Source organism: Schistocerca nitens, chromosome 9 (genome assembly GCF_023898315.1).
Source record: "Schistocerca nitens isolate TAMUIC-IGC-003100 chromosome 9, iqSchNite1.1, whole genome shotgun sequence".
Taxonomy (NCBI): Eukaryota; Metazoa; Arthropoda; class Insecta; order Orthoptera; family Acrididae; genus Schistocerca; species Schistocerca nitens.
In genome coordinates, this window is record NC_064622.1 from 141,538,750 (window position 1) to 141,555,792 (window position 17,043).

At 41.1% G+C, this 17,043-nt stretch overlaps 1 protein-coding gene across 1 annotated transcript in view; it reads right to left on the reverse strand.

Moving 5' to 3' along the window:
• Positions 1 to 9,875, reverse strand: part of LOC126202969 (UDP-glycosyltransferase UGT5-like) — a 135,083-nt gene extending 125,208 nt beyond the window's left edge. The window contains exon 1 of the mRNA XM_049937111.1: positions 9,681 to 9,875. The gene's annotated coding sequence lies outside the window, so the exon portion shown is untranslated. The remainder of the gene's footprint in view (positions 1 to 9,680) is intronic.
• Positions 9,876 to 17,043: the final 7,168 nt, after the last annotated feature.

Here is a 17,043-nt window from a genome sequence, read left to right on the forward strand (position 1 = left end):
GGTACCATATTTCTCTAACACATAATTACACAGCTATCTGAACATTTAACTGAGAGAGACAAACATTTTTTTACTACGTCAGTGACAGATGTTTACGTAACTACACCGTTGGATAACGTCATGTTTACGCAATTTCACAGTTGGGTAACTTCACACTTATGAAATTGTATTTTGTCTGTACTTTGTGAACTGTTCATATTTTTTCGGAACCATTGTGATACTATGAGAGCTTTGAATGATGTATTTGGTAAGGGAGCATAATTTTAAAGTACGTTTGAGGTAGATGACATTATTGAAATGAGCAGAGAATTTTTAAGAGTTATGAAATGGGTGTAAATGCGTGAATGTATCACAATGCCGACGAAAATTTTTTGGGCACTGTTATATCAATAAGATTTTGTTTCTACAGATTTGTAACGCTAATTCTTGACCTGTGAAATTTTTATATGAGACTGTCACTGTAGCGGAAACTGCTGTCGTAAATATTTCCGTACGAAAGTTAAGTGACCACCTGCACGTAATGCGTCGCGGGCACCCAGCTGTGTCAGACGCCTGGAGAAAAGGCCATTATTGCGAGCCCTTTTCAGCGGCACAGGTAGAAAAAAAAAGGGAGGCCATTATCCTCGCTAATGACGTTCCTTTGTAGAAAGCATTGTAAATACGACACGCTAATAATAACTTGGAAACATTCTTACATCTGCACACCTGATTAGGACAAGTGTATATCTACGAGAGTTGAGAGAATGTCTACTAACTTATGAAATGTCACATGACTATTGAATGATATTTTTATGCTTTGGTTTGCGTAATTGCTTATTTCATTTGATATCTGGTTTGCAACTGTCTTGCAGCATTGGTTTCATAAAATAAAATTAAATGCATTTGCTAATGTGAACACTTTCTGTCAACAGATCTATTAAATAATTACTTTATGATCCACATTCTTCGAAAAAGGAGCTCTTGGAATGGAAAGAACAATAAGAAGGGACTAGTAATAGGAACTGCATACATAATTTTCTTTTCAACTACTTGGTAATTTTTTTGGTAGAGTAAGTTATCGTGATGCATCACTCTAGTGTTAAGATGTGACATAGGTATTAGACATGGCCATTTTTAGTGTAATACTTTTTCTGCTTGAACTTTGTCATGTTTAGGTATAAGTTATGCTGTTTGCCAGGCATAGTGCTACTGAATTTTAATTTGTGTTACTCTGCTAAGCCAGATTTATTTTTCTTGTTTGCTGCACATTGCCTTATATTAGTCGTAATATTGCAATTGCTTCGCTAATTTCTAAAATGCTGCTTCCTTTGCAAATCTGCACTTTTTTGTCATTGCTGTTTGCATTAATTGTTTTATGTGCTGCTGCATTGCCTCGTCCCTTAGTTTAGCATCTGAGCTCGGTAGATTTAAGTTAGCTTAAGAGGGGGTAGACTATATAAGAAACTAGTTGTGATGAATGGAAAGAAATGCATTGAAGGTATATGAAAACGTTTTGGGCCAAAATGAGTATTGTACAATGATCCGTAATTATTTTGAAAGAAATATGAACAGAGTAGAGAAAGCAGGTATTGATAGGACTTTTTGGAAATAATGAGGAACGAAGGGAGATCTCCGAGAAGTAAAGAATGTTTTGTTTGCAAAATACTGCAGTAAAAGAAACCCTGTCCTTTCCTTGTGTTATCCCACTATGTGTTTGTGTACCCATGTGTATTTGTTTTCTTCCTGTCTCTGTGTACTGTTTCATAGAATTTTTTTTCTCTTCTAATACTAAGCTACATTCACTATGATGAGGAATACTGTTATCCTCAAATATAATTTGCATTAACAATATGTTATTTTCTTTGTAAAGATGTTTAGACATTATTTATTCTGTTTTGTTTTAATGCTCATGTGTGAAGTTGATCTTTCAAAATTTATTCTGATCTTTTATGTATCTACTTATCTCATAATTCCTGTAACACTGATGTATATGTTTATTTCTATTCTGTTGTAAAACCTGTACTACAAATGTTATCTGTATTGTTATGTTCTTTAATGATGTATTTTGTACCTTTGTAATTGTATTCTCATGTTATAATATTGTAATTGACACCAGTTCTTCAAATTAAGTATCATTTCACTGCACACGTTTCTGTTGGTCATAGTATATGGACAATATGTGAGAAGTAGGGACTGTTAGTGTTTGTATGTGTGTTAATAATTCAGAAAGGGACTGGATAACAGCATTGGTGGTTCTAAGGATAATTAAAAAACTTTGTGAGTGCACAAGTGGTGGGTTATGGACTTGCTATATTATCCGCAAGACTCTTCAATGGTGATTGTGCATCTGCACAGTCACAACAGATGGCTGCTGGCCATCTCTACAAGGACTACAGTGGGTCTGCATCTTTGATGACTCACCAGTACCATCATCTCTACAAGGACTACAGTGGGTCTACTGATGATCCATCAATACCATTATTTCTACAAGGACTGCAGTGGGTCTGCACCTCTGGTGGCCCACCAATACCGTAATCTCTACCAGGACTACAGTGGGTCTGCTCTGTGATGACCTACCTACCAATATTCTTCAACTTCGACTGACTCTGCTGTGGGTTTGCTCTGTTGTGGCCCATTACCTATCTGCATGTCAAGAGTCAGCACCGTCTTTCCGTTGGAAGGACAACACTACTTCTTCAAGACTGCATGGAAATCCACTACTTCCGTGTGCATTTTCTTTTACTGCTCAGACTTTGAGAAAAACACTGATATTTTACTGTGATGAACGATTAGGACTGTCTTTATGGACTGTGAGAAAATTTTAGCTTTTGACCAACATTGTATCAATAAGTGTGTGCATTTGATTTCTTTGTTATTGTAATTGTGAAAAATTTTTTTAACAAATATGTATTGGCCAGTGCCCAAACCAATTTGTAAAATTTTTTGTGGGTAGCGTGGGGGCTATGTAAGTAGGCTGTTTAGGTTTTTTTGGTAACGCCACCTCTGTATGAAAATCACTGGCTGTGCTGTGTGCAGTCTGTGGCTGCTTTGCATTGTTGTAATACTCGCCATTGTAGTGTTAGGCAGCTGGCTGTGAACAGCGCGTAGCGTTGCGCAGTTGGAGGTGAGCCGCCAGCAGTGGTGGATGTGGGGAGAGAGATGGCGGAGTTTTGAAATTTGTCATAAACTGCTATATATATATATATATATATATATATATATATATATATATATATATATGAAGGTAAATACATTGTTTGTTCTCTATTAATATCTTTCATTTGCTAACTATCCCTATCAGTAGCTAGTGCCTTCCATAGTTTGAATCTTTTATTTAGCTGGCAGTAGTGGCGCTCGCTGTATTGCAGTAGTGGGAGTAACCAAGATTTTTGTGAGGTAAGTGATTTGTGAAAAGTACAGGTTAATGTTAGTCAGGGCCATTCTCTTGTAGAGATTATTTAAAGTCAGATTGCGTTGCGCTAAAAAATATTGTGTGTCAGTTTAAGCACAGTCCTGTAGAATTATTCAAAGGGGACGTTTCAAAATATGCTCGCAAACTTTCTGGGGGCATGTGGGCGGGTGCAAGTCCGCCGGCGGACGTGGCGGCAGTTTTCTCCGCCCAGTTTAAATACGAGTACTCATCCAGTCGCCAATCCTTTGGGACGATTCTTTTCTCCAGCGACGTACCATAGATGGCAGCTAGAATTGGCGAAAATTTTACCATAGTGCTTTTAGGAACGGCAGGCCCAATTGTCTTTTCTCTGTTGAGCGATATTAGTTGATCTGTTCTACGAGTACTTATTCCAAAACGTCACGTCGGCGTCACCGCGAAGGCTGAAACAAGTAACTGTACTACCATCTTCCTCAGCGGAGACTGAATCCAGTCTCAGGCTTACCTGTATCATCTTCCTTTCAGTTCTAATACAATCACTGAGCGACCGTAAAGACGGATTTTTATCTCTCCACTCACTTTACCTATAACCAAAACTAGCTAGGATTTTTCGTCAGGTCAGTTGATTATCACACTGAACGCTTCTCCATACGCTAGTTTTGATTCTGTTCATCTTTTGTTTGTCAGTAAAGCTTTGAATTCGTTAAAATCTAAGATGAAACCCTCTTCACTTTCGTAGGAAGTTCGTAGCATTGCTATTGAACCATCAAGAGTCTGTCGCATGTCACACAATCTTTTTCAGCATATACATGTCCAAGACACAAGCTTTCAGACTATTCCCGTCATTAATCATGGTTGATTCACATGTAAGAAATTTTAGAACATGTTGGACATTTTTTCGTTACTAGCACCAATCACTAGTTTAGCGGAAAATTTAAGTTCATGAATTTTAAACTATTAAGACATTAGTTTCCAAATGCTTCCTATCTACTTTATCCTGAAGCAATTTTGAAATACTCTCCTTTCTATTACATCCGCCGACAGTTCTCCTTGGTGTTAACTTTTCTTTCCTGCTGATACTATTTTTCTGATGAATCATGATCTAGATCCGAAGTCTACTAAAACCTGAATTGCATGGCGCTTAGTACTCCTCACTACAATGAGAGATTTATTATTCTTATCGTTATCTTCAGAGCTCTTGCTTGGAAAAGGACACAAGGAGTTATTTATCCATTATCGGTGTAAAGAAATCCATGAAAGTTTCTGCAATGATGTAACGGAAACTGACAATACTTGGCCACATTTTATTTTTATTTGCTGTATCCCCTTTCGAGTGACAGGACGGAATAGTTCTGTTCAAATGGTTCAAATGGCCCTGAGACTATGGGACTTAACATCTAAGGTCATCAGTCCCCTAGAAGTTAGAACTACTTAAACCTAACTAACCTAAGGACATCACACACATCCATGCCCGTGGCAGGATTCAAACCTGCGACCGTAGCGGTCGCGTGGTTCCGGACTGAATCGCCTAGAACCGCTCGACCACTCCGGCCAGAAATAGTTCTGTGGTTAGCACACTGGATTCGCATTCGGAAGGACGACGGTTCAAATCAGCTTCTGTACATCTAGACATAAGTTTTCCGGGACTTCCCTAAATCTCTCCAGGCATATGCTGGCATTGTTCCTTTGAAAGAGCGCCGCCGATTTTCTTCCTCAACCATGAAACATTGCGAGCTTGTGCTCCGTCTCTAATGATCTCGATGTCGACGGGACGTCACACTAATCTTCCTTCCTTCCTTCCTTCCTTCCTTCTCGAAATAGGCTTATCTTCAACTGACAACTCATCTACTGTTACGACAGATTACTGTATGCTAAATTTCTTCATTAATGGCATTATTTAACAAGAGTACAGGGTTATTACAAATGATTGAAGCTATTTCACAGCTCTACAATAACTTTATTATTTGAGATATTTTCACAATGCTTTGCATACACATACAAAAACTCAAAAAGTTTTTTTAGGCATTGACAAATGTTCGATATGTGCCCCTTTAGTGATTCGGCAGACATCAAGCCGATAATCAAGTTCCTCCCACACTCGGCGCAGCATGTCCCCATCAATGAGGTCGAAAGCATCGTTGATGCGAGCTCGCAGTTCTGGCACGTTTCTTGGTAGAGGAGGTTTAAACACTGAATCTTTCACATAATCCCACAGAAAGAAATTGCATGGGGTTAAGTCGGGAGGGCGTGGAGGCCATGACATGAATTGCTGATCATGATCTCCACCACGACCGATCCATCGGTTTTCCAATCTCCTGTTTAAGAAATGCCGAACATCATGATGGAAGTGCGGTGGAGCACCATCCTGTTGAAAGATGAAGTCGGCGCTGTCGGTCTCCAGTTGTGGCATGAGCCAATTTTCCAGCATGTCCAGAGACACGTGTCCTGTAACGTTTTTTTCGCAGAAGAAAAAGGGGCCGTAAACTTTAAACCGTGAGATTGCACAAAACACGTTAACTTTTGGTGAATTGCGAATTTGCTGCATGAATGCGTGAGGATTCTCTACCGCCCAGATTCGCACATTGTTTCTGTTCACTTCACCATTAAGAAAAAATGTTGCTTCATCACTGAAAACAAGTTTCGCACTGAACGCATCCTCTTCCATGAGCTGTTGCAACCGCGCCGAAAATTCAAAGCGTTTGACTTTGCCATCGGGTGTCAGGGCTTGTAGCAATTTTAAACGGTAAGGCTTCTGCTTTAGCCTTTTCCGTAAGATTTTCCAAACCGTCGGCTGTGGTACGTTTAGCTCCCTGCTTGCTTTATTCGTCGACTTCCGCGGGGTACGCGTGAAACTTGCCCGCACGCGTTCAACCGTTTCTTCGCTCACTGCAGGCCGACCCGTTGATTTCCCCTTACAGAGGCATCCAGAAGCTTTAAACTGCGCATACCATCGCCGAATGGAGTTAGCAGTTGGTGGATCTTTGTTGAACTTCGTCCTGAAGTGTCTTTGCACTGTTATGACTGACTGATGTGAGTGCATTTCAAGCACGACATACGCTTTCTCGGCTCCCGTCGCCATTTTGTCTCACTGCGCTCTCGAGCGCTCTGGCGGGAGAAACCTGAAGTGCGGCTTCAGCCGAACAAAACTTTATGAGTTTTTCTACGTATCTGTAGTGTGTCGTGACTATATGTCAATGAATGGAGCTACAGTGAATTTATGAAACCGCTTCAATCATTTGTAATAGCCCTGTATTATCTACAGGGACTTTTACGTTAATCACACCAGTCACCCTATCTAACGACCTACTTTCATTTTCCTTCCATTACGAGATCAATGGTGAAATACACGCGTGTATGTTATTAATCTTTTCATATATCAGTTTCTTTGCCGTGACTGCTATGTGATGTGGGTTATGAAGTAAAACCACTCCAAATCCAGAATTGAAATTTTCGGAGGATACTGTGTACCTTTGTTAGAGGTTCTACTGCTTCGCATTTCTAATTATCTCTGCAAAGCACTCACGTTTTCCGTGCTACAGTTGCACACGTTTCATTCTTCTCGGTCCTGTCGTACACTGCTTCCAGGGATTTGGGAAAAAACGATGAATAGGTTTTTAGAAGCAGTTTTTAAGCTAATAATTTATACATTTGGTGCCTTTTCCCCAACTCAAGCAAAATATATCTTGTTCTCGAAACATTTTGCCGTCAGTTCACACCATCATTGCTAAGCGTTTACTTTGTGTGGCTTCAGTTATAACTCTGTAGTCGCCTGGAACGTCGTTATCTCACTTTTTGACTTATTGGCTGATAATTCCATTAAGAGACTGCATCCACATCTCACAACTTCTAATCTTATTAGACTTTAACTAGTTACTCGTGCAAATATGTTTCAACAAAAGATCTATTTTAGTTATCTGCAGAACCCAGTCAGCTCAGTTAATTATTTTTTCTGAACCTTTCAGATCTTTACTTCATGCCAAACCATGCATTTTTACTGTTACGCCTCCAAGAGGCTAAACAACTCTCTTGCCATCATAATACAAACAGGTGGTGTCACTTGCCTAGTTTACTACCTGTGCTCGTTCATAAAGCAACGATATTTGTGAGCCTTGCGCACGCCAGGTTTTTGTCGACAGCTGCGGTCCTGCATTGCATGTCTTTGGCCGTTGCCTAGGAACGAGACCACGCGCACACTTTGCCCGAATTCTTACGGCATTCGTCACCTTAGTTGGCGCGAGTAATGAGTGAACTGGCAGATATCCTTTAGGAACATTACGAATGTAGGTTGTGGACAGTTGGGAATGTGTGTCTCACGGGAAGCGTGCAAGGGATAAGTCCCTGCAGCCGCGCTATCCTATGTGCCCTCGATGGCTCAGATGGATAGAGCATATGCCATGCAAGCAGTAGATCCCGGGTTCGAGACCCGGTCGGGGTACACATTTTTAACCGTCCCCATAGAGGTATAACAACAACACCTGTTGGTAGCTGAAGGTTTCGTTTAATTATCATTTCATTAAAATAAAATTCGCAGACTTCCAACTGCCAGAAACTTGGAGAATTCAATAATGTGCAGAAAAAGAGGATCAAATGGCTGACTACGAGGTGGTTACATTATGAAATAGAATATCCATTTACCCTTACGTTTAAGAAGCCTCAGAACCCTGATGTGTAATGTGACGAAATCGACTTAAAGAAGCATGGGGATCTCATTACTTACTTTCACAACATCCACAGGACCCTTTTTATACTACTCGTCAATCAGCAACAAAAGCGAAGGAAAAGGACGTGGAGGATTTACTACTGTACATTCCATCTGGTTATCACCCTGTTTTCAATACCATACCGTGTAACACTGGCACAAGAACTTCCTCTGCTCTGCAAGAGCAAGCAGATGAAAGTGAATCTAAATTGCATTAAGTTCCTCTTGGGAAATATTTGCTACGAGCAAAGAGAAGGCACAAAATTGTAATTATGTACTTCAGAAAAGGGATTTTCATAACTGTTTCTTTATAAAACCTGAAGACTAGAACAAAGGGGAAGATATGAGAATAATAAATTCGGTGCGCAAAAGAATCAAATCCAAAGTTTTACTTTTCTTTTGAATGTGTGATATTTCTTTATATCCGATGAATTATTCTGATACAATTCTACTCTTGAATGACGTTTACTAATTTTCTACCTTCATACTCGCAGAATCCATGAGCAAAGTAGTTTCATACAATAGCTATGCCATGAGCGCATAACTATTCTTTGTAGTACTCTCTCTGGTGGTTGTTAGAAAAAAGCTTCCGAGATTGTATTCGTGCCGATTAGCCTGAGCATTGTTTGAAGAACTGTAATCTGAATATTGAGATTTATGACAAAAGATAACTGATACGAAATTGTACGATTAAAAGGGAAATATATAGATTGCTCCTTCATACAAAAGGTGTGTATTTGACATTTGAGAATTAATGATATTCATCGACATAGTAGGTGTTAATCAGAACGACTGGATACGAACCGACATTTAATAATCCAAGAGCTCCATTACTTCTTCGGAAGGTTAAACTTCATCAAAGCCAAATATCCGCTTGATCTGAGGTTTCCCGACTGATTATACAACGCTCCTAAAAATACGAGGCACTTTATTTGTACAGATTAGCAGACTGCCGCAAAGCACGAGCCTACAGAGAAGAAGAATCATCGCCTGATTTCATTCTAACAAGTAAAATTTCTGAATCATTTTGAGTGACTGAGCTATGACTGTGTTCATATTATGAATGATTGATTGCTCGAACTAATTGAGAACTACATGATTACATAGCTAGGAGGAAAAATTACAAATGCAGCAAGTAGTACCACTTAAATTTGCCCTTATTCTGTATGGGAATACAGTATACAAAATATCTTTTATGATTCAAACACATTAGAACGCTGTAAACGTTTCCCTGTAATTATCATGCATGTTTCTCATAGGATCTTGTCAACCGTATCATGTTCGTTTTTCTGAGAACTTTCTTATTCGCTTGTGCACTGAACGCCTCACACATTACACTGTGAATAAATGTGGTCAAAGTGAAATTCTCAAGATGCCGGTAAATGTTTAATTCTTTTCCTATGTAAACCTTCGGCATGTAGACGAATAGCGTGTGGCACCGCCCTGCTTGTAAGGATGTTGGAGTGTACAGTGTTATGATTCCTGTTCGTCGCGCGTAAACATAGCGATGCCGTCACGATGGTCAAGTTCACGTTGTTGCGTAACGTGTGTCAAGCATTAGTACTTCTGAAATGTATATACACACTTGTGTAAAAGCAGGTCAGGTCTTACCTCGTGTCCGTCGGATGACTGGTGATCAGTGGCCCTACGACGACGCGGCGCTGCCTGCTTGTGACTGCACCACAGCGCACACACACACTAGGTGTCGCTGGTCGCGAACAGATATACCGGCGCGCGCTGACTTGTGGGAACTGGCTGCAGATCTGATATCTGCGCTTCCGCGACTGCTCCGGCAGCAGCCGTTCTGCGCGCTTACGGCGCAAGAGCTAACGAACGCCCGAGGTCTTCGTGACGTAGTACCGCACCAGCGCGTGTGACGCACGGAAATACTGACTCAGCCAGAGTCGCCAGATTGCGCGAGTTTCAGGCAGGTGGCGTTCAGAGTCGCACCGACAACGGTCGGCAGACGCAGTCGCCAGAGTACGTGGCCACATCGGCCGACAGCCTGTTCTCAGTGCGTCCTATTTCCTTCGTAAATTTTTGGTAGGATGACGAAGGTTACAATCTATTTTAACTGCCGTGGGGAAGATGAATGCCCCGACACCTCCGTGCTCGGAGAGGAGTGCTGCATTGCGATTTTTGCTATTAATAGAGGGCCGAATGATGCGAGTGAGCTATCTGTATCTCGAAAAGAAATGGCGAGTACTGCACATTCTTTCCTCAATTACAGGAATAATAACAAACGAGTTTTAAGACTATGTCAGCTGTAGAGAGAAACGTTGTTTTACGTAATCGAGATGATTCGTGGTGATACTGACAAGGAGACGGCACGACCGTGGGGTCGGGGATTTGTCCGAAATTTTGTGTGGTGAAAGAGGACCCCTAAGACGTCACGTGGTTAAAGTATTAGGACGCACTACTCGGAAAATCCCTGGAAAAATAGATCCAAAGTTTCTTAGGTGCCGTATGAGCATAAAATGTTAGTGAATTGCCGAGCCGCCGTCTGTCTTAGATAATATCTCTGGTTACCAACGTCAGCAACCATCAGTTTTCGTGTGGTTCTCGAGAAATATTGAAAAATATAGGTAATTTAGTGTGTGTTCACCTACAAATTAGTGTTGCCGTGTGTTTTTGCGGTGTCAACGAGTCCCTGAGCAGCGCCAAGTCGTGCTTCGGTGGGCGAGCTGTGCGGACGGGCCTTGTCTACGTGCTCGCTGCGGCCGGCCGCCTGCTGACAAGTGGCCGCTCTTGCGGCTTACACGCCAATTGTATATTTGAAAATGAATCGAACATGAATATGACGCAACCGCTTCGCAAAGATACTTTGAAGTTCACGTTCGATGAACGCTTTGCACGACCTAAAGCATTCGAAGTAGAACAGTTCTTGCACGGTGTAGTAAAGCTCAGTTCCACTGATATAATTGGGTTCCACTTATCGATTGTGAGTAGCACAGTTTATGTAAAGATGGTGAATGCTAAATGCTGTGATAGGATTATTGAAGGATGTGGAGGATCTTTTAAATTTAATCACTGTGATGGAAACGTCGGTGATGTCAAAGTAGATCATGCAGGTTTCGGGATAAGAACAGTCCGTATTTTTTAACTTCCCTTTGAAATAACTACGGAACAAATTAATTGCGTCCTCAAAGCATATGGGAAGGTCATTAGTAATGTTGTGGAAAAGTGGACCCTCTTTCAAACGTTTCCAGTTTTAAATGGTGTCAGGCAAATAAAAATAGATCTTCAGCAGCATATTCCCTCGTATGTTTACGTATGCGGTTATAGAGCTATTGTGATGTATGATGGACAGCCGCGTACTTGCTCCGGCTGTGGACAGACTGGACACGTACGTTCAGAATGTATACAGAGGAGAGTGACGCAGGTACGATGAAGACCTTACCAGTGACATATGCTACGGCCACCCGTGGCCACACTGTAACGACATCGAGTTTCGCTGTGGAGAGCAGTGGCGACAGAAAAGACGACGACCAAAACTTGTCAGCGACCACTAGCTCTACTGAAGTAACGACTGTCGTTCCGTCGCCTGAAGCGGCGCCCATCACAGAAGCAGGATGTCTTTCCAAAAATGACGGAACTATTGAGCAAGATGTACAGAGAGACGAGAACGAGGATGCTGCACAAGATCCCAGCACGGCTTCCGAGACTGAAGAGCGACAGAAATCCGGATCCCTTCCCAAAAAGCATAAAAAACGGAGGATAGCTCCACCTGACGCTCCTCAAAAGGTACAATCAGTGCGTGAAAAGGCACAAAAAATTGGAAGCAAAATCAGTGGTATGACATTCGTCAATTTTGACGTAGACCCACAGACCCCGCATACAGCGGGAAAAGACGAGTTTCGAAAAGTGAAAACGCAGACGCAACAGGATGGCGAAACGAAACGGTCCACAAGTAAAGAAACAAAGAACAGAACTCCATCTCAACGTGGGCCAGAGATAGAGTTGTCTCAACGCAGTGATACGAAAAATTGGGCAGATGACATTGAAGAATTTCCCGCAGATGAGGAAATGAAGGAAGTCTCACCTACCAGGAGGAAAGATTCCAGTGCAGAAAGACAAGCAAATGAGGGACGAGACATCGTCTCGGCCATTACGTGGAAAACCTTAGGCTTTGTCGACAATGGGTCATAACGACTTGTATACTTACTTAATTAATCATGAATTAATTAATCGCCGGCCGGTGTGGCCAAGCGGTTAAAGGCGCTACAGTCTGGAACCGCGTGACCGCTACGGTCGCAGGTTCGAATCCTGCCTCGGGCATGGATGTGTGTGATGTCCTTAGGTTAGTTAGGTTTAAGTAGTTCTAAGTTCTAGGGGACTGATGACTTTAGAAGTTAAGTCCCATAGTACTCAGAGCCAATTAATTAATCATGAATTCATTACAAGCTTATAGAATCGGGACTTTGAATCTAAACAAGATCCGTAGCGACTTAAACCTTAAGAACTTGCAAGACATGGTCGACGCCGCTGATATTGATGTTATTATGTTACAAGAAGTAACAGATATTAGACTGGATGCCATCACAGGTTACAATGCAGTTGTAAATCCAGGGAGCGACAGTGACCTTGGAACTGCGATACTCGCCAAAGAAGGAATTATCATCAAAGATGTCGAGAAACTGGTAAACGCCAGAGGTCTAGCTGTCACCATTCACGATACGCGTTTTATAAATATTTATGCACCATCTGGCACCGGGAACAGGAGGCGAAGAGCTGAATTTTATAAAGATGATATAGTTCCCATTTTCGGTGGCCGCTACGAGCATATCATTTTTGGAGGTGATTATAATTGTGTGCTGTCTCCAAAAGACCAGACGCCGCATTTTAATAACTGTGCAGAACTCGGAGCCGTAATTACAGAACTCCGCTTAATTGACACCTGGGAGCTCAAGAACGGTGCATTGCCGGGTTTCACTCATACCTGTATTACGAATCATTCCGCTGGTCACATCGACAGGATCTATGTAACAGTGTAAAAGTGTTTGGCAAAAACGGACGATAGAATATTACTTCCAAGTCCTTCGTGACCTACATCAATCTGATGCGTCCGTAATCGCCAACTACGTGGAAATAAAACGGATTCAGGCTAAACTTCTCGGACTGAAGCGGAAACAGCTGGAAGGTCATCAAGTAAGAGCAGTACTTCACGATGCTCTAAAAGGAGAGCAAACATCTATATATCATGTGATTAATAAGAGGAAAGGGCAACGCAGGAAAATAATAACCGAACTAAGATCTTCTGACGGCAGGTTAGTGACGCAGCAAAGTGACATCAAGAACGAAATTCACAAGTACTTCGCAGAGTTATTAGGCAAAATGACAATGGATATCCCTGTGGACAATGACATCATGACGGGATTCACACGCGGGCTCGATCGGGTAGAAGCAAACAACTTGTTAACTGAAATTACAGAAGAAGAAGTCGCAGACGCTATAACACGAAGCCCGAAAAATAAGTCTCCTGGGCCTGACGGAATCCCGGCGGAGTTTTATCAAATGTTCAGAAGGTAGTTGATTCCCAAATTAGCGTGTATCTGTAACGAATTAATGAATCCCGCCAATGGCGTCCCACGCGACTTCCTAGAAGGAACCATTGTTCTAATCCCGAAACATCCTGCAGGAAAATCTGTAACAAATTTTAGGCTTATCACTCTCCTAAATTCGGACTGTCAAATATTTGCCCGCATCATAAACGAAAGATTAAAATCAGTATTGAACACAGTCACTGGATCCCATCAATCGAGCGTTGGAAAAGACAGATCAATTTACCAAACACTGTGCGACTACAGAGATATTATTTCCATTACCGCACCTGTAAAATAAAATGCGCCATCGTATCATTGGACTTTGAGAAAGCGTTCGATAGAGTCGATCATGCTTACCTTTTTCACACCATGCGTGCCATGAACTTTCCGTAAGGTTTTATCAACATTATTACAAATCTTCTGCAGAAGTCAACATCGACAGTTATGGTAAATGGTCAGTCCAGTAGGCCCATTGTAATGAAAAGTTCGGTGCGACAAGGGTGCCCGATGTCTATGTCACTCTTTGCAATATCAATCGAGCCATTGCTTTTTCGCCTGAGCCACAACCTACAAGGATTCACTACACGCGGCCGTAGGATTGTCTGCAGGGAATATGCCGATGACGTTGCATTTATTGTCAAAGACAACGACGAGATAGAGAAAGCACTCGACATATTAAACAAATATGAACAAGTATCTGGTGCGACACTGAATACAGATAAGTCTGGCATAATGAATATTGGAAGCGGATTAGGAGTTCCCATTCATGGGCCAATAAAGGAAATCGTCACCATGACATGTCTCGGGGTGGAGTATACAAGGAATATTCGGCAGACCATTGCAGTTAATTACAGAAGAATCCTCAACATCATCCGTGCCTGTATACGTCAGCACAATCTCCGTACTCTTGATGAGATACAAAGAGTGGCTCTCGTCAACATCTATTTGTCCTCTAAATTAAATTACGTGGCGCAAGCCCTGCCAATGCCGAGGGAAGTGGCGAACAGGATTTTGGCTGCTTTTGGCCACTTCGTCAGCCGCGGCCACATCTTCAAAGTCATGTACCAACATTGACTCTGTCGATTGAGAACGGAGGATTGAATCTCACAGACGTGTACAATAAAGCACAAGCACTGTACGTCTGTAAAACATATAAACTATGGAAGCGGTCAGTCGACAGTGTCACCGCATTCTTGTTAAATGAAATAGCGCCGGCCAGCCAGGACGCCCCAATAGACGTTCAGCACATCCCAAATGAACTTTACTACCTAAAACATTTCTTCGTAGAATATAACTACATACCGAGAAAGATGTCATCAAAGTCAAGAAAATATACCAAAACTTAATGAACTTTCAGACCAAGAACATCATAGAACAAAAATACGTCGGTCACTCTTGGCATGATATCTGGAGGAACATACACAACCCGTATTTACCAACAAAAGTGCGGTCATTGTGGTACTACTTTGTGAACAGGAAATTTCCAACGAACTCCAGACTACATTCCATTCATCTGGCTGATTCCCCTTTGTGTACCACTTGCAACCTGATTGATACAGATGAACATCAATTTGTCTGTGGAAATGCGAATAATATATGGTTGTCAATCAGAAAAAAATTAGCAGCTATGCAGAGAAAACCGCCGTATTTGATAACGCTAGCGTGCCTCTTATACCCGGAAGAAGAGCTATACCCCATCTGGAAGAAAAATGCCGTCAACTGGTTGAAGGGACACGCGGTATTTTACCTGCTGTTCAGTAAAGAAAGGAGCGAAGGAGATTTTTGGACGTACATTTCTGACCAGTATCACAAGCTACTAAGCATGAATAATTATTATGATACATACGCCAACTTCCTCAGAAGAACAGTCATGTGAACTCCATTTTCGATGATGCGATTCAGAACATGAAGAAACGAGAGACAATTTGATCTTTGAAAAACAAATACGATCAAGGGATGACGAACATCACTATCTGGTTTAGACTTGGATTTTTTTCTAAAATGCCAAGGAACCTGTAATTAAGTTTAGTTTGTTTTATTACTTTTAAATGTAAGTAGAAAATTATGTACTACTGTGGAATGTTATGACAAAAAAAAAAAGAAAAAAAAGATGTTTAGGGCTCAGACTATTACGCCAGAGGTTTCTGGTTCGATTCCTCCTCTGGCACATTTTTTTCTTCTGTTTCATTTTCTTTTGTTATTCCACCAATCATTCAGAAAGTTTCCCAAACCTACATTATCTTTAACAAATTAGTTACATTCTTCAATAAACATTATTTTCTTTATGTCCAACAACACAATTCATGGTGGTGGGTTTTCCATTTTTCACTGTAAAGTACATGAAGAAAAAACATTGGGTTTTTAATCAGAATAACAAAGTCGATTGGGAAACATTCAATTTTTATACATATAATAATTATAAACAAGAACCGCAGTGGTAATTATCGTAAAAACAAACAAAACAATAATTTTTGTGACATCTTGCGCAACATATGAAAGCGGATTTTTTAAAATCACAGGGCATTTGCAATAAATCTGTACAAAAACATGCCCCATTAACATTTACGAAAATGTTTTGAGTTTCTGATGATTTTGAGGCAAACCAGGAACATTGAATCATGTCTCGGAATATTGGTGACGGTAATTGATGGTGATTTATAGAATGAATTTTTATACAATCTTCTAGGGAATTAATTTCACGATTCTCCTCTAAAAATGCGCTGCAATTTTGCAAGCAACAGAAGAAAAAAAAAGTGCAGGAGGAGGAATCGAACCCGAGATCTCTAGCGTAACGGTCTGAGCGCTAACCATGTAGGCCAAACGGCGACTCGGGAATGGTTTAACATTTTATACTCATACGGCACCTAAGAAACTTCGGATCGATTTTTCTCGGGATTTTCCGTGTAGTGCGTCCTAATATTTTAAGCATGTGAGGTGTTAGGGGTCCTCTTTCAACATACAAAATTTCGGACAAATCCCGAACCCCACGGTCGTGCCGTCTCCTTGTGAAAAGCAAAATTACAAACATTCTACACAACCTCAAATTCAGCGAACCAGAAACATGTCAATTAACTTTCGATGACTGCTTTTCAGCATACGTGTGAAAGACAAAAGTAAAATTTATAATAAGATACTCTGAAACCTAAAGCTCTGAAAAAATGGGAAACACTTTCGCCACATTTGCAAAATATCTCGAATAACAGAATCACCACCCTACAGGCACAAGAACATCAGTAAGTGGCAATTATAATTCATAGACAGCTAATGCTCACCCATCTCAGTCTAAAAAAGATCCACTACAGTAACTTAAGATATGCCACGTTTCTCACTTAAAAAAAATTATTCTTTAACGTTGTAATTTACGCCTAAAATTTCTGATAAAGATTTTGCCTACGGCGTAGTTTCCATTAAAGGACGCTTCACACGTATCA